Source organism: Wolffia australiana, chromosome 19, assembly GCF_029677425.1.
Source record: "Wolffia australiana isolate 7733 chromosome 19, ASM2967742v1".
In the NCBI taxonomy this organism is placed as follows: domain Eukaryota; kingdom Viridiplantae; phylum Streptophyta; class Magnoliopsida; order Alismatales; family Araceae; genus Wolffia; species Wolffia australiana.
In genome coordinates this window covers 5,948,414-5,973,216 of record NC_135853.1, presented here as the reverse complement: position 1 = coordinate 5,973,216, position 24,803 = coordinate 5,948,414, and the positions used below count along the sequence as shown (strand labels likewise).

At 52.2% G+C, this 24,803-nt stretch overlaps 1 non-coding gene across 1 annotated transcript; it reads left to right on the top strand.

Annotated features, from left to right (window-relative positions):
* The first annotated feature begins 2,149 nt into the window (after nucleotides 1-2,149).
* LOC144715944 (small nucleolar RNA R71) lies at nucleotides 2,150-2,250 on the top strand. The gene has a single exon (XR_013584774.1). It is a non-coding gene; the product is annotated as a small nucleolar RNA R71 (small nucleolar RNA).
* The last annotated feature ends 22,553 nt before the right edge of the window (nucleotides 2,251-24,803 follow it).

Genomic DNA, 24,803 nt, shown 5'->3' with positions numbered 1-24,803 from the left:
AGATTTCTTTGGTTCCATATGAACAGGACTTACCTATTTACTGTCAGATATAGCATAAATAATCCCTGCTTTTAACCATTTCAAAATTTCCTTCTCAAGGACTTCTCTCATGTAAGGATTTAGCCTTCTCTGATGCTCTCTACATGGCCTAGATTCTTCCTCCAAAAATATTCGATGTTCACAAATAGAAGATGGGATCCCTCTTATATCATCAAATGTCCACCCTAAGGCTTTCCTATGATCTCTAAGAACCTTAAGTACATCCTCTTCTTGAGTTTGGGTAAGAGATGCAGATATAATCACAGGTAAAGTTCTCATGGAATCTAAATAGGCATATTTAAGAGTAGATGGCAAAGGCTTTATTCTAAGGGAGTTTCTATTGAAGTGGTTTTTGTATCCACTTCTTCAATACTCAATATGTATTCCTCTATTTCCTCAACATCCTCATTTTCTTCTTCACAAAATTTCAATTCCTCACTACTCCCTAATGGGCATTTTATCATTTTGGAGATATCAATTTTAACTCTTTCATTTCCTATCTTAAATTCAACAGTCCCCTTATCCCAATCCATAATTGTCCTAGCTGTCACTAAAAAGGGTCTTCCTAAAATGACGGGAGCTAAACTGATATCTCCTTTCACTTTCACATCCGTAACAATGAAATCTACAGGAATTTCACAATTCTCCACATTAATCATGACATCCATCAATTTTCCCTCAGGTTGTCTAACTGTTCCATCAGCTAGTAATAAATCCATACTGATTTCTTCTAATTCTCCAAATCCGTATTCTTCATACAAGGCTGTAGGGATAATACTAATACTTGCTCCAGTATCTAATAAAACTTTAGAAAATATTTTTCCTCCTATCTCACAAGTAATAAATGGAGCTCCTGGATCTCTCATTTTTATAGGAATGGAATTCAAAATACTAGATGCATTTTCAGATAATTTCACTATCTTCCTAGGCTTTCCACTAGTACATGAATCCCTAAGATATTTTTTTAATGAGGGAGCACACTTAATCATATCTTCTACAGCTACTGACATGGTGGCTTGCTTAAAATTTTCTAAAAGCCTAGTTTCATACTCACTAACTGGTTTTTTTCTGTTTAAAGCAGAGGGATAAGGAATGTCTTGAACATGAGTTTAAGGTATAGGTTCTTTCTTGTGAGAAAGCTCCTTATCTTCATCCTTATATTTATTTTCATATCTGGAATTTTTGAGAGACACATGAGGATCTGGAAGTTCTTTTCCATTTCTTAATCTTGAAATTGCTAGAATTTCAAGATCCTCATGATTCTCTGCTTTATTAAAAGAATCATCTATATGAAACAAATTACAAGGATTGATCCAAGGTTGAGTTGGAAATCGACCTTCTTGGGAGTTATAGTCAACTCCCTTACCTCCATGTTCAAGTGATCCCATTCTAAAACTCTCTAGTAATCTTCTGGTTTGCTCTTGGGATTCTAACATTTGCTTGGTCTGGAAGTCCATCATCATTTGCACCCGCATTTCCATCTCTGTTCTAAGCTTTTGATTCTGTTTTTCTATCATATCTGAAATCACAGGAGTTAGTGAAGAAAAATCCTGAAGGGGTTGTGATTGAACCTGATATGGTTGTTGAGGTCGATTCTGAAACTGGGGTTTTGGTTGAAATTGCTGTTTATTTCCTTGGTTGAAGCTTTCTGTATTAAAGCTGTTTCTCTTCTGTCCAGCCCAAGAAGTTTGTTGTTGATTGAATGCATTAACTTCTTCTTCTATGGGCTGACAAGCTCCATCCTCATGGTCTTTGCTGAAACAGAGAGAGCAAATTTTAGCTTTAACAAGAGAAGGATTATTATTTAAGAAAGCATTTTTCAAAGTTGAGGTTAGCTCTTCTAGTTTCCAGTTGGTCTCCTTGATCCTGCATGTAATTCAGATTCCTTGATGTTGACTTGTAAAGCACCTCCTTTCTTTGGCTGTGAGTTCCTTCCATTGTGGTTTGCTCCTATTTCCTGCAAGTCAGTTTCTGCTACTTTCTCTAGCATGTCAAAAACTTCATCTTCATAAGCTGTGTAAAAGGTTCCTCCAGTAACTAGATTTACTTTATTTTTCATAAAATCCGATAATGATTCATAAAATATTTGAGCTAATTGACAACTTTCAATACCATGATGAGGACACTTTCTAATTAGATCATTGAATCTTTCCCATGCTTCACTAAATGCCTCATTCTCATGATAATGAAGATTATAAATTTCTCTTCTGTAAAAAATTGTTTTGGAAATAGGATAAAATTTTTGTAAAAATTTGTTTTGCATTTCTTCCCAAGAACTAAATGTAATGCCGAAATTTCGATACCATGCAAAAGCTTTGTCTTTTAAAGTTAATGGAAAGTATTTCATTTTTAAAGCTTCAGTGGATAGACCTGGTACATTTTGAGAAGAACATCTAATATGAAAATTCTAAAGGATTTTGTGAAGCATAACCATTGAATTCAGGTAAGGAATTTATTAAACCATTATCATACCTGAACATGACTTCTTCTCCAACATTAATATTTATGTCAGTTTGCCTTATGCTTCCTGATGGTGTTGATCTATCAAGCATTGTTCTCCTTCTATCTTGATGAGGAAGTCCTTCTTCTGCCATGCTTTGCTTCTCTTGATCTTGCTTAGTGATTGATGAATCTGGATATGAGTATTTTGGTGGAGTCACTTCTTCTTCTAATCTTCCACAAGCTTTAGACCTTGTTAATACCATAAATCTTAAAAAAAAATGTTAGAAATATAATGAGCTGAGGGGGTTTTAATCCTTCAGATTATATAAAATAAACAGAAATAATTGAACAGAAATAATTTTTACTGAATAACCGTGCTCCCCGGCAACGGCGCCAGTTGATAATCCCAAATTTTGATACTTTAAATAATAGTTTCTGGACTTTTTTATCATATCAATGAGGATTTGAGATCATTCAACAATTACTATACCTCACTAACCTAGGGTAAGTAAGGGTCGAACCACAAGGAGCAGGCAAATTTAATTATTTCAATTCAGTATTATCTGTTTTAATTTAATATTTATTTTTTTAGAATTTGAGTGGATTTAAGATCGGATTAATAATGAAGATTTTAATTATCAAATGTCAATTTGAGATTTATTAATCTCAAATTGAAATTCAAATTCAAAAGTTTAGACAGATCTGGACTTAGTCTCAGATCGGTCCTTGTTTTGTGGCGCTCGACGCTGCTCGTGAGCGGCGCTTACCGTTGCACGTTGCGGCGCTTGGCACTGCGTGTAGCGGTGCTCGGCGCTGTACGTTGCGGCGCTATGCGCTGCTCGTGAGCGGCGCTTTGCGCGGCACGTGGTGGCACCACGCGCTGCTCGTGAGCGGCGCTCGGCGCTGCACGCCGCGCGCCACGCACTGCTTGTGAGCGGTGCTGCGCGCGCGCGCGCAGAATTAGCCGGCACTGCGCACAACTTGTGCACTGCTTTGTGGCGATGGCACACAACTGTGCACAAGTGTGTGTAATGATACTTGTGGTTAGTTGTTGTTCACAACTTGGAACAACAACTAACTGCAAGACCGAAATCTAAGAACGGATTTGAACAGATATAATTGGATGAATTAGAGATAGAAATTTCTAACCCAACTTGATCTATCTCAAAGTGATTTTAACAAGAACTGAATTCTAAGAAATCACACATACCTTGTGTCACGCCCCTTCACGACTAGGAAGTGATCCTTCTTCTTGGAATCTTCTCAGCTTTGTCTCCTCACTTGGCTCAATTGTTCATCAACAAGAGAGGGTCCACAGAATTTTCAGAACAAACAACACTCCACTCTTTTCATAAAAAATCTAGACACCCTTACACATTGTTTTTGAGAGTATTTATAGGGTCTTCTTCTCTAAAAACTGCTTGGATCATTTGAATGGTCCAGCTTGATTTAGGATATCCATTTGACTTGGATAATCTGCATGCATAACTGCCTTGGTCTGGGCGCCCCTCCTGATTCATAGGCTTTGAGTTGACTTGGTCCAGGCGCCCCCTCCTGATCCATAGCTTTATCTCCAACTAAATATCTGTACTTATTAAACAAAGATGAGATCTAATCCACTTGACTCATAGAATCAAGTGGGGTTAGTCAAAAGAAACATATTTGGAATATAAGTACATAAAAAATCATCAATATATATGATTAAATAATGACACAATAACATTTATCAAGGACCTTGTGGAGTCTCTTGGGCACGAAGCTCAAATTCTTGACTGCCTACCATCTGCAGACCGATGGTCAAACGGAGGTAGTCAATCGGAGTTTGGGACCTCATCATACCACGCGCTGAGTTCGCATAAAGCTCCTTGGTGAACCATACCACCGGGTTGAGCCCATTCGAGATCGCCTACGGCCAGGCACCCTGTCGACCTTTAGACCTAGCTACCATAGATCCGCATGTTAGGGTTTCCGAAGACAGTCTTGCATTTGCCCAGCATGTCTCTGCATTATATCATCGCATCCATGATAGGATCACGCAGCAGAACGCATTGTACAAGCAAGCCGCCGACTTGCATTGCCGACCCAGAGCATTTGACGTGGGAGACTTAGTGATGGTCAGACTCAGGCCGGAGAGGTACTCTCCCGGGACGGCTACGAATCTGCATGCTCGTAGTGCCGGCCCGTTCCCGATCTTCCGAAGAGTGGGCGACAACACGTATGTCGTCGAGATTCCTCCTACGTGGGGAATAGGCTCTACATTCAATGTGGCGGACCTAGCTCCGTACCGGGCCCCTTCTCTTCCCCTAGACCCAGCCTCTCTAGACCCCTTCAGCATAAGTGAGTTTGTCGCGACCACTCCCCCGATTGTTTCACCTGATAGGCACAAGCCAATCGATTGTGTACTGCAGGAGGTAATTGACCATGCAGGCGAGGGGATATCAAGGAGGTTCCTAGTGCGGTGGCGGGACGCACCTGGGCCGATGACACATGGATTACGGAGCTGGAGCTCCAATGCCTTCGGCCAGATCTTCTTCAGTCGCTGCCGTTCATCCACCCTGACTCGTCGGAGTCGAGTCCTTCCCACCCCGGGAGGGTTGATGGCGCAGCACCGCCTGACACCATCGAGCTGTCACGCGAGGAGCCACCATCGTCATTGAGACAGCCATCGACACATATCCAACCGACACGACGAGCTGCCGCAGCAACGCACGACCCCGAGTTCAAATACTCGGCATGACACACGTGCCACCTCATCGTCGGAGCATCCCACTTATCCTTATCTTTTCTTACCTTTACTTTCGTTCTCTTTTCTTATATTTTATCATCGTCGTTTCACTTGTTGTCGTGTAGTGAGGGGAAGAGCCCATATGAGGACATCTTCCCCTCCCATGGGTGTGACAAGAAGAAGAAGAAGAAAGGGGAAAGAAGGAGAAGGGGAGAGGACTAGAGGGAAGGTCGCCCACCTGCTGCCTCGTCGCCATCGACCAAGTCTTCGCCGCGGTCGACCAAGTCTTCGCTGGCATCGACCAAGTCTTCGCCGCTGTCGACCAAGTCTTTGTCGCCGTCGACCAAGACATTGTCACCAACGTCTTCTTCGCTAGCGCCGTCGGTCTCCGCCACCGCCGCTCCGTCGTCCTGCCGCCAGCCGACCCTCCCACTCATCCCTTGCCTCGTCGACGCTTCCGCGGCGTAGACGCTCCCAGGCCCGCCGGCAACGCACTGCCTCTCCCTCCGGCCGGTCGCCCGCCCGCACGCCTAAAAGCGCGTCTGGATGCCAATTTTCCTACGCCCGCTGCTGCCGCGAGTGACGCCGTCCCCCGGCCCGTTGGCGACGTCCACCTCCCCGTCCGTGTTCCTCATCGAACGGTCGCATGCTTTCCCCCCGCCCTGCTGATCGTTCACCTTCGTGGCGACTCTGCACCTGCCAAGGGCCCTCGTCGTTCGCGCGTGTGATAGGCGTGCGCCTGGTGTGTCTCCGCGCGCCCTGGTCGCGTGCTGAGCCCGCTCATGTGCCCCACCGCCGGGACCCCTGCTGCATGCGCAAAGTGCGCCGTCTGCACCCGCACTGCCTGCGGCGTCCGTCTGCGTGCCGCGCAGCTCGGCGTGGTCGCGGCCCGTGCACTCGGTGCATCCCCTCTCGCCCGGTGTCCACGCCACGCCTGAGGCCGCCACTCAGGTTCTACCCGGGAGCACCTCCACCGCCTCTCCCAACGCCCATCATCACCTGCTCTACCCGCCCACGACCGACGCCAGCGTCTTCGACCTACGGACCCCTCCAGATTCCTCCCATTCAAGTTATCTGTCGCCAGCGCGACGAAGGTACACCCCTTACCAGCACTCTTTACGTCTCTTACTTTCTTCAGTATACTTTCGTATTGCTTCCTTCGCGCTCGGGATAGATAGGTGAGAGCAAGACAGGTTGAGGAAACGACGAATATAGCACGAGAGTCTTACCTGCTCGGTACGAGTCAGGTTCTCCCGACGCGTGTGAGCATCTCAGCGGGGTTTCCCCGTTCGGTGACGTACTCGCCCTCGACCCCCTCGGGCGAGGTTCAGGAGGTCCGTCTGACTTCACTCAAAGCAAACCCATCAATTTTCTGGAACGGCACCCACCGCTCGTCGGCGCACGCACGTACTACACGTAGGATCTCATTAACTCACGTCATCATACCTACCTGTCACTAGCATCCGTCGGACAATGTCATTCGACGTAATTCGACTAGACCTCGACTCGATACCAAGCCCATACCCTCGATGACGACCGGACGACGTCTTGACGATGTCCGGCATTACTTTCCCCCTTAAATTTACAGTATTATTATTTTCTGCAGTATTTTCGTTCCCTATCATTTTTCCACTGCCGTCTCCCCATCGATACGCTCGGATAGGATAGCCACCATTGTCGAGGGGTAGGGTCTTCTTGCGATTGACGACCCAATTACCATCGTCGTGGGTGAACTCCGCCGGGCCGTAAAATGCCCCTCGCATTGTACTTGATCGTGTAGGTTCTGAGGGTCACCCGGAGTCTGTTCTGACCTATTCAACCGTCGGAACTTACTGAACCCTCTATCTTTGTTGGACCGTACTTATAGCTCGGCAGAGTATTTTAAAATTGCATTTCATTCCATTAACAAGAACAACACGTGCGCCCTGCTGTGACGTAATACGAGCCGTCGGTCCCGGCCGTTGACGTATTACATCATATTGGTATCAGAGCCGGTCGTGTGTGTTAGCACTCGCCTAACACGGTCGGTCGCATATCATTGCCATTCTCGTTTTCTTTTTTTTATTGTCATTTTATTAAGCATTTCATATTTTAACATCATCTGCATAACGCACAAAAAAAAAAGAGCACGTCATTACATCCATCAACATCTCATACCATCATCTAGATAACCCCCCATAGTTAATCCTAGAGAAGTTGACCGTAAGATGGTTTAAACACGATCCCAGCTGCAGAACGCCAACGTGGAAGACCTTGGCGTGGATCATGAACTTGATCCCAATTTAGAGGATCTTCCTCCCCAAGATCCGTTAGACATGACGTATCATGAGGGACCGATAGGGAGCGAGGAGGTACCGATATCTCCTCCCCCTCCGGTTAGGGAACCCGTCTCTCGGGTCCCTACTCCGAACGATGGGATAGTACCTCCCACTCAACCGGCCAGGTCGGAAGTGATGGCGCGGCACCACTTGACGTCATCGAGCCCGCCACGGACATCATCGAGCCAGCACGCGAGGAGCCGCCGGACGTCATCGAGCCAGATCGTGAGGAACCACCATCGTCATCAGGCCCGTCACCGCCACGTGTCCAACCGACACGACGAGCCGCCGCAGCAGCCCGCGACCCCGAATTCAGATACTCGGCGTGACCCGTGCATCGTCTCACCATCGGAGCATTCCGTCTACCTTTCCCTTGCTTTGTTGTCATTTTGCATCTTATGTTTCGTCTCTTTACACCTCTGTTACTTTTCATCATCGTGTCTTATGTGTCGTCGTGTAGTGAGGGGAAGAGCCCATATGAGGACGTCTTCCCCTCACATGGGCCTGACAAGCCCATTATCTTCCCTTTTTCTTAATTTCTTATTTTCTCTCTTGTTGTTAAAGGGGGGCCCACCTTCACCCATTATATAAGGGGAAGGGGTGGGCGTCCTAAGACCACTCTTTCTTGAATTGGCAGTTATTTTCTTAGAAGTGCAAGAGTCACGTTCGTGAGAGGAAGGAAGAAGAAGAAAGAAGAAGAAGAAGAAGAAGAAGAAGAAGAAGAAGAGGAAGAGGAAGAAAGAGAAAGAAAGGGAGAAGAAGATCATCACCTCGACCCTCACTGCCGCCCAACTCCGATCGCCGCCGCGGCCGTTGCGACCACGTGTGCCATCTCTGCCACCTTCTGCCACCATTAGCACCACCCTACACCTCTTACCGTCGGCCTCGACCCTCCCCTGCTGCCATTATCGTCCCCCGCATCTTTCCCGACTGCTACCGCCGTTCTCTTTCCTCCCCGCGTCCTTCCCGTTCTGTTGCCATCCCTCTCGACTGCCGTTACTCTCGCTCCCGCCTCTTGCTGCCGTTCTCGACCCCCGCATCCTTCCGGATTGCTACCACCGTTCTCTCTCTCCCCACGTTCCTCCGTTCTGTTGCCATCCCTCTCGCCCGCCATTTCTCACACTTCACGTCACCTGCGCTGTCCACTCCCCGGATTCTCATCCCGCGTCTGAAAACTGATCCACTCTCTCACTCCCGGGCCCGATCGCCGTTGGCGGATTCCTACCGGCTGGCGCGAATTGCTGGGTTGGTTGCTGTGACTATCGGACTATCCGCAGCCCAAATCAGCTAGCCTAAGCCGCGCCCGATCACAACCTAGGGACGACGATCAGTGCCCACTATCGAATCGCAAGGGTACCTACACCGCTGCCGCTCGTGCTTCTCCATCACCCTCTGGAATCTGACGGTACAAACAAACGTCGCCAGCGCGACGAAGGTACCCTCTTGCTCTGCTCTCTCTCGTCTCTAACCTTCTTCAGTATACTTTCGTATTGCCTCCTCCGCGCTCGGGTTAGGTAGGTGAGTGTGCGACAGGTTGAGACGATGAGGATATCTCACGAGAGTCTTTACCCATCCAGCACGAGTCGGGAACACCCATCTTGTGTGAGCATCTCAGCGGGAATTTCCCGTTCAGTGACGTACTCGCCCTCGACCCCCTCGGGCGAAGTTCAGGAGGCCCGTCGGGCTTCACTCAAGAGACCCGTCATTTCTCTGGAGCGGCAATTCATTGCTCGTCGGCGCACGCACGTACGATATTAGGATTTCATTCATTTATCTCGTCATTATTATCTGTTCGCCCGCATTCGTCGGACGACATTTATCGACGTAGTCCGATTAGTTACTTGATTCGATACCGAGCCCTTACCCTCGGTGACGGTCGGATGACGTCGCGACGACGTCGGGCAGGAGGAAGACAGACTCTCCACTGCCGCTACCAGCCCTAGAGTGCCACCTAGTGGCCACCTGATCGCTAGTTCGTCAAGCGATGTCCCACAAGGGCCGGGCAAAGCTCCTATGCTGAGTAGCCTTGCTCCGGTCCCGACGTATGTTCCTCCAAGACCGACGACATCACGTCACCATGATTAGCAGACTTATCAACCTCGCCAATACAAGCAGCGGAGCTGGGAGAGTCACCGACGGAGATCGCCACTGGCCGACGGGTACCGCAACCAGCGTTACCACGAGGAGCGACCCTATCAGCATGATAGGAGTTATTACCCTGCGGAGGCTAGAGCGCCTCCTCAGTATGAATAGCCAGGACAGCACCACGTAGTTGCCCTCATTCAGACCCATCCTCCGGCGCCATATGCGCCAACCTACCCCACGGGGCTGAATGGGTTAGCATACGCCGCCGGCCCCCCAGTCCCTCCTCCTTCCTATGGGCCGCAAACCTATTATAGTACGGCGCACGCACCCGTGCCCCAACCCCACGGCGCTCCACACGCGCCCCCTACGGTGCCCCCGCTGTACCCTATGGGTTACCCACCGACGCCCCAACCGGTGTATCCAGTAGGCGCTCATGGTCAGCCAACCCTAGCTCCCACTTTTGCTCCAACCCCGTATCAGGGACAAGTCGCCCCTACCGGGCCACAAGCACTGATAGCGACCTACCCACCCCCGGGTATGCTCAGGACGCAGCGTACTACCCTCAGTCGGTCCCACCGGTTGCGCCTATCCCGGACTATTTAGGGCATGTAGGCCCTCAGGAGGTTCCCCGACCCCCACTGGCTCGTCATCCGGATGATGAACAAGAGAGACAGCGCGAGGCGCATCGCGCTATGACTCAGAAGAGCGTGCACATAGAAGTACCGATATTCGAGGGATCCCGCAACCCTAAGGACTACACAGATTGGGAGTCCGACTTGGAAAGTTACTTCCAGTGGTATGAGATGGACGATGATCTATGTGTATACTACGCAGAAGCTCGTCTCGGAGGGCAAGCCAAGATCTTCTGGATGAATGAGAAGGAAGCTGCCCGACGCCGTGGTGGCCCACCCCACACTTGGGAGGAGATGTCCCGAAAGCTTAAGGAGAAATATATCCCTAAGCTCTATATGACCCGCCTTTTGCTCAAATGGATGGACCTAAAGCGGGGCCGCCAAAGGGTCAGTGAGTATATCGAGGAATTTGAGGAGTACCGCATGAGATGCAAATTTGTAGACAGCCCCCAAATTCAGATCGCCTTTTTTGTTCACGGGCTTCGTTCAGACCTAGGGGTTAGAGTCCTGGAGCAAAACCCTAGCACCGTAGACCTAGCCTACAGCTTAGTAGAGAGTAATGAGTACTCTCACGACGACGCCGTTACTACGACCATCATCACGCCTCGGGCGAGTAGTACTAGCTCGACCCTGAGTCTGGCAACTAGAGTGGCGTCCGGATGGACACAAGGAGCTCCAGCCACACTGCGCCCAGCAACACCAGTACCCACCCCAGCACCCGCTCCGGCACCGTCGACACCCTCCGTAGTGTTGACTGCTAAGGCCCCGATGGCTGCCCGTGAGCCCATGCAGTGCTTCAAGTGCAAAGGGTTCGGGCATCGCCGCACTGATTGCCCCTCCCGCCTACATATGGACATCCACGGGAACCCCATAGATACACCGCCAGAGGATTACTTGGAAGTAGATGAGTATCCGGGAGAGTGTCCCGAAGGGGAGGACTATGAGGAGCCCCTCGGCTACATCCAGATAACCCCGGTACCCCTGACCCCGGTCCAACCCGTTGGGACCCTACGCATACAGCAGGGCGCCCCGTCTAGCGATCCTAGTACACGTGCACGTCCGACCACCACCACACCATCGGGATCGGCCCCCGTGGCCATCGCTATCCCAAAGACGAACACACGTCTCGCCGGACCCGCTACGGCGACGTCCCCGCGTGCCCCTATCACGGCGCCAAAGCCATCCGCTCTGGGAGACGCTGATGCTACCCAGCACACCTCTATCTTCTATTTGTACGTCAAGATTGCCGGATGCACGTACAAACTTATCGTCGATAGCGGGAGCTATGTCAATGTCATCTCCAAAGACAGCTCGCAAACTCGGACTCACAATGATACCGCACACGACGCCATACAACGTGTCGTGGATTGATGCATCTACCCTACCGGTGAGAATGCAATGCTACGTTCCCCTAAAGATGAGCACGTACGATGAGCAGGTGCTCTGTGATGTACTACCAATGAAGATTGGCAGTATCATCCTTGGCCGACCATGGCTGTTTGATCACGATGTCCAGCTATCGGGACGAGCAAACACCTGTTTGTTCGTGTATGGGGGTCGGCGCCTCATTTGGTACCCTTCGACCCGCACCCACTCCCCACCTTCAGCACCCACATCAGGACAAGACCACTCACAACCAACACCCGTTATCACCAATGGGTGTATCTTTAGGCGAGACTTAGAGCCTGTAGAAGATACCCTACCCCTTTGTTTTGCGCTCGCCTTATCACCATCCTCGGCATCAGAAGAGACGGAGCCGAAGGACCCCAAGGTAACTCAACTAGTAGAAGAATTCGCGGACGTTTTGCCCGCTGACCTCCCTTGTGAGCTTCCTCCACTGAGGAATATCCAGCATGTCATAGACCTAGTTCCGGGAGCATCCCTCCCGAACCTACCTCACTACCGGATGGACCCGGTCAAGTATGAGGAGCTGCACGGGCAAGTGAAAGACCTACTCTCCAAGGGATTGATCAGGAAGAGCCTTAGTCTGTGCGCCGTGCCAGCTTTACTCGCGCCCAAGAAAGACGGAACTTGGCGCATGTGCTGTTATTCCGAGAGCCATTAACAAAATCACAGTGAAATATTGTTTCCCGATCCCTAGAGTGCAGGATTTGTTCAACGAGATGGTCAGAGCCACTATCTTTTCAAAGATAGATTTACGGAGTGGCTATCATCAGGTCAGAATCCGACCAGGAGATGAATGGAAGACAACATTCAAAATCAAAGATGGATTATATGAGTGGAGCGTCATGCCATTCGGGCTTTCAAATGCCTCGAGTACTTTTCAGAGACTTATGAATGAAGTACTCTGCCCGTTTATAGGGAAGTTCGTTGTAGTTTACTTTGATGATATATTGGTTTATAGCGCCTCCAGCATCTGCGACAAGTATGCACTACCCTACGTCACGAGAAGCTATACGCTCACCCGAAGAAATGCAGTTTCTTCGTATCCGAGGTCTCCTTTTTAGGATTCATACTATCATCAAAGGGGGTAGCTGCCGACCTAGCTAAAGTGGAGGCGATCACTACGTGGCCAAAATTGAAGAACGTGCACGACGTTCGCAGTTTCATTGGACTTGCCACCTTTTATAGGAGATTGATACCGGGATTTAGTGGCGTGACCGCACCGATCACGGACCTCCTTAAGAGGGAACAATTCGAATGGACGCCGGCAGCGGATCACGTGTTCGAGCTAGTGAAGAAGCTCATGACGGAGGTACCGGTGCTGAGGTTACCCGACTTTTCCAAGGTCTTCGAGGTCTCCTGTGATGCCTCCGGTGTCGGGATAGGGGGAGTCCTTAGTCAGGAAGGACACCCCATCGAGTACTTTAGTGAGAAACTAAACAACACGCACAGGAGATACGACAATTACGACAGGGAATTCTATGCCCTAGTGCAGTCTTTACGCCATTGGCGTCACTACCTCCTCCCAAAGGAGTTCGTCCTCTTCTCTGACCACAACGCATTACGTCACCTTCACAATCAGCGTAAGGTCAGTGATCGCCATGCGCGTTGGATAGCATATTTACAGGACTTTACATTTGTCGTTTGTCACAAGAAGGGCAAGGATAACGTAGTAGCCGATGCCCTAAGTAGACGACCTTTGATCTTGAACATGCGCTAGTAGGTGAGAATCTCAAGACGTGGGATCTAGTTTTACCCTGCGCCGAATTTGCTTTCAATCACTCGGTCAACCGCACGACTGGAAAGGCTCCATTCGAAGTAGTTTATGGTCAACTTCTGAGGAAACCTATAGACCTCATTCCACTAGACGCACGTAGTAAAATTTCTGATGAAGCATATGATTTCGCGAATGAACTTAGGAGCATGCATGAGCATATCCATTCACGCATATCATCTCTCAACGAGCAATATAAGGCTGCCGCCAACAAGGAACGAAGGTCCAGTATCTTCCCGGTGGGTGAACTAGTGATGGTTAGATTGAGGCTTGAGAGACACTCTCCAGGGGTCGCTACGAAGCTGCATGCTCGTAGTGCCGGGCCTTTTCGAGTAGCCCAAAGAATCAACGACAACGCATATGTCGTGAGTATTCCTTCGAGTTGGGGAATTAGTTCAACCTTCAACGTCAGTGATTTGATCCGATAGCATCCATGCCACCCATTGAAGAGCCTCACAACCACTCGGAAATTGATTGTAAAGAGAGTGAGAGTACACACATTCCCTCCCCACTACCTACCCTTATACGGCAAGAAAAGATAGAAACGGTACTACAGGTAGTAATTAACGCTTAGGGGATCAAGTGGAATGCACATTCCTGGTACACTGGCAGGGGCGACCGACATCGGACGATACTTGGATCACCGAAGAAGACCTACGATGACAACGACCAGACTTGATTCATCCCATTGACGACATCGTGGAGTTTTGCTCGTCAGAGCCGAGCTCTTCTCACCCCGGGAGGATGATGGGGGACCATCGTGTCGACGCCGACACCGCCACTGGACGCATTCGACCTCTTCGAGCTGCTCGTGCCGACGTACGCGACCCTGGGTTCAAGTATTCGTCGTGATATCCCGTAAGTTTTCTTTATCATTTGCTTAATTGTAATAGACAATCGGATCGGGCCGTTGTGTTGGGCCTCGTCCGTTCTTTTACGTCGTGTTTTGTTTTGAATTATGTACAGAGAGGAGGACCACGTCATGCGACGGAACCCTCCTCTAGGTCTGGCCTCTTGGCACCCTTCCTCCCTATATAAGGGGAAGGTATGCCCAAGGGCAAAGAGAGCTATTGAGAAAAGAATCCCTCGTTTTGTTTGGTCTCGTTTGTTATTTTTAGAGTAAAAATAGAAGGTCTTCATCTTCCTCCTGTCGCTCTTGCTACCAGACTGTTCAACTTCTCTGTGCGTTCTCTGAATTTGGTGCATTCCGCCGCTTAGGATCTGTCGACTCCGACCCTCCTGTTGATGCCCGGTCGTCCTGTTGAGAAGATACCACCGTCGGTTTCCTCGGTTGGGTCTCCCCTGTGCGCCGCCGGCCCCGCCGTTGCCCGGGCGATCTTGCGCGCTAGACTCCAGTGACTCCCGGTGCAGCCGGCGCCCCTCCAGACGTCCACCGTGAGGCAGTCCCTCGCGCACTCTGCACCACCACTCTTAAGCACCGCCGTCTCCTCTTCCGCTAAGCTCCGCGGCCGACCCTGCCCCTTCGCGTGCTCGCGCGCGTGCCACGGCCCCGCCGTCCGCCACACGCCGTGCGCCCGTAGCCGCGCACCATCGACCGTGCCGCCGTGAGCGGCCGCGATTGCTGTCGTCACTTGCGCCCGTGTGCTCACAGTTGGACTCTCCTCCGCCGCGCGTACACTCACCTCCAAGGCCGACCATCGCCTTTCCCGTTCGCCGTACTTCGTTCTACTCTTCCCTAGTGCCGCCCAATCCAAGAAATTCGGAGCGATTACTCCAGGTTCCGACTCGGTTTTCCTTTCCCCCTTAAATTCACAGTATTATTATTTTCTGCAGTATTGTCGTCCCCTATCATTTTCCCGCTGCCGTCTTGATGCGAAACGCCGACGGCCGGGATCGAGCGGCGCGTTTCGCGTCACAGGAATAATGATGATATGATGCAAACACAATGAGATTTTATGATCGAGCAGTTAAGACACAAGGAGATAACGCGATGGACGGTGACGATCACCAAATAGATTGATCCGAAAGTCAGACTCCCAATGACCCTCAAGACCACTAGACGTCTAGACGAGAGGGGTGTCTAACGGCCCTGATAAGTTCGGAATTTAAAGATCAAGTGACAGACCGTTTACCTCAAGAAAGTCCTGCTCCCACAACAGTGGCTTGTTCCTAATCCGTCGTCGAGTGATGAGTGGCGGAAGAGGATGCGATAGCGGAGGACGGCACTGGAACAGGTAATAATACTGGTTAAGGAGGGAGAGGAGACGAGCTGACCTTAAAATATGTAGTCCACGGCGTATCGAAGACAGGCGTAGAGATAGCGTTCGGGACGGATTCGCTTGTCGAGGCGAAATGCCGGGAGGGATCAACGTGGCTTGGCGCAAGTGACGGGGCAGCACCGGTCGCAACTGGCAGTGGCAGTGGCGCAGAGCCACGGTACAGGGCAGAACGGCGTCGCAGGGGGGTTGATGACGCGGGGCGAAGCCTCGGCGGAGCGTGGAGCCACAGAGTGTGGCATAACCGTGGCGATTGGCGGACCGCGGCGGGCGCGAATCGCGCGCGACGGTCGGATCACGGTTGGCGCGAAGTCGCGGCGCTGGCGGCGCGCGCGGCGCGGAGTCGCGGGCGCGAATGGGTCCACGGCGCGCGTGGGGTCGCGTGACAGAGCGGGTCCCGACGCGGGCGATGATGCGGGTGGTCGGGAATCGGGTTCGGGCGGGCGGCAATGGGAGAAGTGGCGGTCGAATCAAGAAAAGGGGGGGGGGGAAGCCAAAGGGTGATGCAAGAATGGGGTGGTTATGGTCAAGAACGATGGAAGATGGTGGGGAATGGTCAAGAACGATGAGGGGGAAGAGGAAGATTCAAGAAACGATGGGGAAAGGAGGGTGGGCGATCAAGAAAGGCAAGAGGAGGCGGTTGGGAATCAAGAAACGATGGGGAAAAGAGGGTGGGCGATCAAGAGAGGCAAGAGGAGGCGGTTGGGAATCAAGAAACGAAGGAGAAAGGAGGGTGGGCGATCAAGAAAGGCAGGGTAGGGGGAGGGCAATCAAGAAAGGCAAGAAGAGGTGGTTGGGCGATCAAGAAGTGCAGGGGAAGTCGAAAGCGCGAGCAAGAAAGGGTAGGGGAAGCGGTTGGGCGATCAAGAATTTCAAGAAAATGGGGGATGAGAATGGGTGGCGTTCAAGAATCGGCGGGAAAGATCAAGAAATGGGGTTAGATGATCAAGAAGCGAGGGTGAAGGGGTGGCGTCCAAGGAAATGTGGGCGAGGTGGGCTGGATGGAGGAGGAGGGGGGGGGGGGGATGGGGAGGGCCAAGGACCTGGCGTGGTGGGTTCTTGGCGGGTCGCGGTGGTTCTCCTCGTTGGAGATGATTTCAATGCAGCGCGCACCGTAGTCGCCGCGAACCTTCGAGGACGCCAGAGTGATCTCGATGGGTGCTCTCGATTCTTGATTTCAACAGCTTCTGGAAAATCTTTAACGTACCGGAGTGATCTCGACGGTACGGTTGAACACGTCACGCCCGGAGTGATCTCGACGGACAGGACGTGGGCTCTACTCCTCGGAGTGGTCTCGACGAAGAGGTGGGGCTAGCCAAACCCCCTACGCTACGACTACGATAGGGGGAAGATTCTTGAAACAATTTCAATTCAAAAACTTCCAAGTAGTCCCTCGGGCATGCCCTCCTATATAGGAGGAGGGGTGCCAAGGAGACGTGGGAGAGGTTGAACCGTCATGAGACGTGGTTCACCTCTCCTTACAAAAATCAAAATACAATCTTAAAATGAAAATAAAGACGAGGATGGGCCCACGATACTGGCCCAATCCATAATTCAAATGCAAAGAAAATACACATAGAAAAACATAAATTGTTCGAACCTACCCGGAGTACTTAAACCCGGGTTGCGGACGCCGCCACGAGCTGTCCGACGTGGCTGCTGGCGAGCCACCGCCGGCCGTCCGGCTGATGCCGCCGCCGTCATCAGGTCATCGTCGACACGATGGTCCTCCATCACCCCCCCGGGGTGGGAGGAGCTCGACCCCGGCGAGCGAAGCTTCGCAAGGTCTCCCAGTGGCAGCATCAGGTGCGGCCGAAGTCGTCGCAAGTCCTCCTCGGAGATCCACGTGTCGCCGGAAGAAGGCGCCCCTGCCAATGGACTAGAAAAGTCGCGCCAACTCGCTCCCCTCAGCGTTAATTACCTCCTGCAGTACCGCTTCTATCGCGCCGCGCCGCATAAGGGTTGGAAACGGGGAGGTGGTGGGTGAGCTCTCACTCTCTTTGCTACTAAGGATGGACTGGCTGTGAGGCTCGATGATAGGTGGCGAGGGTTGGTAGCGGGATAAGTCACTGACGTTAAACGTCGAACTAATCCCCCAAGTCGGCGGGATGCTCACGACATAGGCGTTGTCGCTGATCCGCTGGGCTATCGGGAAAGGCCCAGCGCCACGCAGCGTGGAGTTTCAGAGCGACCCCGTGAGAGTATCTCTCGGGCCTCAATCTGACCAGGACCAGTTCTCCTCGGAGAACGTCACAGACCTACGACTCTTATCTGCCTTAGCCTTATACTGCTCGTTCATAGATGAAATGCGTGAATGAATGTCATGATGCATGTTCTTAATGTACTCGGCAAATTCTAATGCATTATCTGAAATTCTATGTTTGTCATGCAATGGTATGAGGTCAAGGGGCCTACGCGGTAGTTGACCATAGATGATCTCGAATGGCGCCTTGCCCGTAGTGCGGTTCACCGAGTAATTGTAAGCAAATTCTGCGCGAGGCAGAACCTGATCCCATGCAACAACATGGTCGCCAACAATGGATCTCAATAAGTTACCGAGGCTGCGGTTCACAACCTCGGTCTGACCATCTGTCTGGGGATGATAAGCTGATGAAAATTTCAGTTGTGTTCCCATGAGGACCCACAACGTCTTCCAAAAGTAACTAGTGAATTTAACGTCTCGGTCAGAGACGATAGTCTTTGGTACGCCATGTAGCTTGACGACGTGGTCGAAGAAGAGTCGGGCGATCCTCGATGCATCGAAGGTTTTCGAGCACGGAATGAAATGGGCCATCTTCGAAAAATGATCGACCACGACCATGATGGAGTCGTGACGCCGGATTGTCTTAGGTAACCCTAAGACGAAATCTAAGCTGACATCGTCCCAAGGTTGATCGGGAACCGGGAGGGTGGTGTATAACCCAGTATTCTGCTTTGTGAGTTTGGCACGAGAACAGGTAAGGCACCGTGATACGAATCTCCCGACGTCTCGCTTGAGAGATGGCCAGTAGAATTTTTCTTCAAGGGCTTGGATGGTCTTTGCAACTCCAAAGTGACCACTTAGTCCGCCCGCGTGGACTTCATGGATCAAGAAGTCCCGGATGGACGTTCTTGGTATGCACAGTCGTCGCTCAGAAACAGATATCCGTCGTCCAATAAGTAATCCCTGGACCGAGTCGGGGATGAGCTCGTGAGTGATGCATAGACGTCGGAGAAATCTGGGCAATCTGTATAGTTTTCCTTTATCTTTTCAAAACCCAAGACTTGGGTGGTCATGATGCTGAGGACGGTAGGGTGCCTACTAAGGGCATCAGCAACTACGTTGTCCTTGCCCTTCTTGTGGCGGATGACGAATGTGAAGTCCTGTAGATAAGCGATCCACCTCGCATGGCGATCGCTGACCTTCTTTTGGTCGTGCAAATGACGGAGGGCTCCGTGATCCGAGAAGAGGACGAACTCTTTCGGTAGCAGATAGTGTCGCCAGTGGCGGAGGGACTGGACGAGAGCCGTAAACTCTCGGTCATAGTTGTCGCATCGCTTGCGAGTGTCGTTCAGCTTCTCGCTGAAGAACTCGATCGGGTGTCCTCGCTGGCTAAGTACGCCGCCAATGCCGACTCCGGATGCGTCGCAGGCGACCTCGAAGACGTCACTAAAATCTGGTAACTGCAGGACCAGAGCCTCGGTCATGAGCTTCTTGAGAAGCTCAAAGGCTTGGTCAGCCGGACCGGTCCACTCGAATTTGTCGCTCTTGAGGATGTCCGTAATAGGGGCGGTGATGCCACTAAAGCCCGGTATGAAACGTCGATAAAAGGTCGCCAATCTGATGAAGCTCCGTACATCGTGTATACTCTGCAGCTTTGGCCAGGACACTATAGCCTCGACCTTAGATGGATCGACGACCACTCCGCGTGCTGATAAGATAAAACCTAGAAAAGAGACCTCGGCTGTGAGGAACGAACATTTCTTCGGATGCGCGTAGAGCTTCTCCCGTCGCAGTGAGTCGCAGACGCGCCGTAGGTGCTGTGCGTGCTCCGTCCTAGTCTTACTATAGACTAGGATGTCGTCAAAATAGACGACGAAAAATCGTCCGATGAATGGCCTAAGCACCTCATTCATCAATCTCTGGAAGGTGCTCGGTGCATTGGACAATCCAAAGGGCATTACGTTCCACTCAAATAGTCCATCCTTGATCTTGAAGGCCGTCTTCCACTCGTCTCCCGGTCTAATACGGACTTGGTGGTAGCCGCTGCGTAAGTCTATCTTAGAGAAGATAGACGCGCCGACCATCTCGTCGAATAAATCCTGTACTCGCGGGATCGGAAAACGGTACTTTACCGTGATTTTGTTGATGGCCCTTGAGTCACAACACATCCTCCAAGTGCCATCCTTCTTGGGGGCAAGCAGTGACGGAACGGCCCAAGGGCTGAGGCTTTCCCTGATCAGGCCCTTCGCTAGGAGCTCCTTCACCTGCGAATATAACTCCTCGTACTTAACCGGGTCCATCCGGTAGTGTGGCAGGTTTGGGAGGGTAGCTCCGGGAACTAAGTCAATGGCGTGCTGGATATGCCAAAGAGGCGGGAGCTCGCTAGGGAGCTCGGCCGGAAACACATCATCATACTCCTCAAGGAGTTGGACGACTTCCGAGGGCGGAACGTCCTGGGCTGCCATGGTGGGTCCGTTTGCTAAAGTGACTGCATAACAGACCGGGGGCGGGTCGTCGTCGTCCTCCAGCTCCCGTCGGAAGATCAAGCCATTGGTGACAATGGCTGTAGGCGTGGGGCGCGGGGCCGCCGGCGCTGATCGCGTGGGCAACGAGGGTATCCGCACCGAGGGGTACCAAACGAGTCGGCGTCCACCGTAGATGAACGAGCAAGTGTTGGCTCGTCCAGATAGCTGCACGTCGTGGTCAAATAACCACGGTCTGCCTAAGATGATGCTACCAATTTTCATTGGTAGGATGTCGCATAGGACCTTCTCGTCGTAGGTACTCATCTTCAACGACACATAGCACTGCATCTTGACCGGAATGGTCGATGCGTCGATCCATGAGACCTGGTACGGCGTCGGATGAGGTATCAACGGTAGCCCTAATCGAGTCGCCGTATCCTCCGATATGCCATTGATGCAACTCCCACTGTCGACCATCAGCTTGTAGGTACGTCCTCCAATCCTGACATACGTGTGAAAGATCGACGTTCGCTGCGCAACGTCGACTGGTCGGGTAGCCACGGTGGTAGCGGGGGAAGTGGAACCCACTCGCGGTGTGCTAGTGGATTCCCCAACCACTCGAGTGTCCACGGTGGCGACGGAATAGGTAGTGGTAGGAGCGATCAGCGTGATCTGGATGTATCCTAGGGGATCATCCAGCTCATCACTATCAGGTTCCTCGCCCGGATACTCGTCGACCTCAAGGTCGTCGTCCTGTTGGTCTTCGGCGGGTTGCCCGTGAATGTCCATGATCATTAGTGACGGGCAATCACTACGTCGGTGTCCGAACCCCTTGCACTTGAAACACTGCATGGGCTCTCTGGAGGCGTTCGGAGCTCGAGCCGTCAATAGAGCCGATGAGGTAGCCGGTGTCGGTACTGGGGCGGTAGTTGGCGCGGCCGGTGCGGTCGGAGTCGGGGTGGTACTGGTCATCCTGGACGCAGATCCCGAGCTCCGGGTCCAAGTAGTGCGTGACGGGGCTGCTGATATCGTGGATGACGCCGGTCGAGGAGCAGGTAGGGCGGAGGCGACGAGGCTCTCCGTACTGAACTCGTTGCTTTCAACGAGGCTATACGCTAAGTCGACCGTAGCCGGGTTTTGCTCCAAGACTCGGGTGCCTAAGTCCTGTCGTAACCCGTGAATAAAGAAGGTGATCTGGATTTGTGGACTATCCACAAATTTGCATCGCATTCTGTACTCCTCGAACTCTATGATGTATTCGGAGACCTTGCGTTTTCCTTGACGCAAGTTCATCCAGCATAGCATCAGATGTGTCATGTACAGCTTAGGGACGTACTTGTCCGTAAGCTTACGTGACATCTCGGCCCACGTGAAAGGTGGATCATGTCGCTGACGTGCGGCTTCCTTCTCATTTTTCCAGAATATCTTGGCTTGCCCTCCAAGCCGTGCCTCGGCGTACTCAACGCAAAGATCGTCGTCCATTTTATACCACTGGAAATAGCTCTCCATGTCGGATTCCCAATCCGTGTAATCCTTTAGGTTCCGGGAACCGTCGAAAATAGGGACTTCCAAGCGGACGCTCTTCTGTATCATCGCCCGGTGCGCCTCACGTCGTCGTTCGTGCTCATCGTCGTAACGACGGGCAGGAGGATGGCGTGGTGCGCCTCGGGGATGATCATACTCATGGTGCTCCTCATAACGGTAGTCGTCACGTCGGGGTGGGACCTGTCGGTGCTGCCTCCCATCGGGGTACTCGTCACGGTGGTGGTGTCTCGGAGGAGACGCATATCGTGGATGGTATCCCTCATCCTGACGATGCGGGCGATCAGGATACCGGGGATATCGGTGATCATCATCCGGATACGGGTCCCGGCGAGGTAGGGGGTCGGACTCGGAAGCGTGCCTCGATAGGGCTCGGGGAGGAGCTGGGATATCCCGGTAACGATCCGGCACATGGACGGTGCGGCACTATGGTGCGGTGGGTAGGCGGAGCTACCACCGTAAGTGACGGCGTCCGGCGTCGGACGGGTGGCGGTCTCGCGGACTACCCGGGCGGATGAGTAATGAGGTGCATTACGCACCGGGATGCGGTTGGGGTTGTCGGCCCCAACGACACGAGGGTCGTGCTGCTGCCTGCCATGGCCTCCTACGGGATAAGTGCGCCTATCCTGAGGGTAGGGGTAATCATCATGATGTCCGGTGTTTCGCCTCTCATCCGGTAGCGGGGAGCGGCGTCGGTCGCTGTGGTGATCATCATAATTCCGGATTGGGCTTCTCCGGCGGTCTCCATGGTAGTGATCCCTAGGTGGGGACCGTCGGCGATCCCTTCGTCCATCTGGGTAGGCGTAGGCAGTCGGTGGCGCCTCGGGATAACGCGGCGGCTGCTGCTGGACGGGAGGGTCCCTCATGGGAGCTTTACCCGGTCGTTGAATCACCTCACGAGCCATGGGCTCGTCATAATGCTCAGTCGCCGTGACCCTACGGGTAGGGACAGCGGCGGAGGAATGCCGGTCTTCGGAAGATCGGTGCGCCGCGGGTGCCGGTTCAGCTCCGTCGATCGAGTCCCGAGGGGCGGGACCTCGAGATAGGGGAGGAGGAACAAATGCCTCCTCCGGATCCAATGGCTCGTCCGGTGGCTGTTCGCTAAAGGGATTCTCGTGGCGAGGATCCCCCATGACAGGATCGTATTCACGATCCTCGTCTCTATCAAGATAGTCGGTGTCCCGACACTGAGCTCGCGTACGAACCATTCTATGGTCGACCATTCACGTTTTAAAGATGATCTAAGGGAATGCACGTGATGGATGAAATGTGATGACGTATTATATGCGAATGAATTTTAAAAATATGATGCGCGCAATATCAATTTAAAAGGATATCCAACCGACCGTGTTAAGCAAGAGCTAACACGACCGGCTCTGATACCAATATGATGCAAAACGCCGACGGCCGGGATCGAGCGGCGCGTTTCGCGTCACAGGAATAATGATGATATGATGCAAACACAATGAGATTTTATGATCGAGCAGTTAAGACACAAGGAGATAACGCGATGGACGGTGACGATCACCAAATAGATTGATCCGAAAGTCAGACTCCCAATGACCCTCAAGACCACTAGACGTCTAGACGAGAGGGGCGTCTAACGGCCCTGATAAGTTCGGAATTTAAAGATCAAGTGACAGACCGTTTACCTCAAGAAAGTCCTGCTCCCACAACAGTGGCTTGTTCCTAATCCGTCGTCGAGTGATGAGTGGCGGAAGAGGATGCGATAGCGGAGGACGGCACTGGAACAGGTAATAATACTGGTTAAGGAGGGAGAGGAGACGAGCTGACCTTAAAATATGTAGTCCACGGCGTATCGAAGACAGGCGTAGAGATAGCGTTCCGGGGACGGATTCGTCTTGTCGTAGGCCGAAATGCCGGGAGGGATCAACGTGGCTTGGCGCAAGTGACGGGGCAGCACCGGTCGCAACTGGCAGTGGCAGTGGCGCAGAGCCACGGTACAGGGCAGAACGGCGGCGCAGGGGGGTTGATGACGCGGGGCGAAGCCTCGGCGCAGCGTGGAGCCACAGAGTGTGGCATAACCGTGGCGATTGGCGGACCCGCGGCGGGGCGCGAACTCGCGGCGCACGGTCGGATCACGGCTGGGCGCGAGTCCGCGGCGCTGGCGAAGCCGCGGCGCGGCGCGGGAGTCGAGGCGTGGAATGGGTCCACGGCGCGGCGTGGGGTCGCGGCATAGAGCGGGTCCCCGACGCGGGCGATGATGCGGGGTGGTCGGGAATCGGGGTTCGGGGCGGGGCGGCAATGGGAGAAGTGGCGGTCGAATCAAGAAAAGGGGGACGCCAAAGGGTGATGCCAGCATGGGGTGGTTATGGTCAAGAACGATGGAAGATGGTGGGGAATGGTCAAGAACGATGAGGGTGAAGAGGAAGATTCAAGAAACGATGGGGAAAGGAGGGTGGGCGATCAAGAAAGGCAAGAGGAGGCGGTTGGGAATTAAGAAACGATGGGGAAAAGAGGGTGGGCGATCAAGAGAGGCAAGAGGAGGCGGTTGGGAATCAAGAAACAAAGGAGAAAGGAGGGTGGGCGATCAAGAAAGGCAGGGTAGGGGGAGGGCAATCAAGAAAGGCAAGAAGAGGTGGTTGGGCGATCAAGAAGGGCAGGGGAAGGGGAAAGGGCGATCAAGAAAGGGTAGGGGAAGCGGTTGGGCGATCAAGAATTTCAAGAAAATGGGGGATGAGAATGGGTGGCGTTCAAGAATCGGCGGGAAAGATCAAGAAATGGGGTTAGATGATCAAGAAGCGAGGGTGAAGGGGTGGCGTCCAAGGAAATGTGGGCGAGATGGGCTGGATGAAGGAGAAGGGGGGGTGGGGGGGTGGATGGGTAGAGCCAAGAACCTGGCGTGGTGAGTTCTTGGCGGGTCGCGGGTGGTTCTCCTCGTTGGAGATGATTTCCCGAATGCAGCGCGGCACCGTA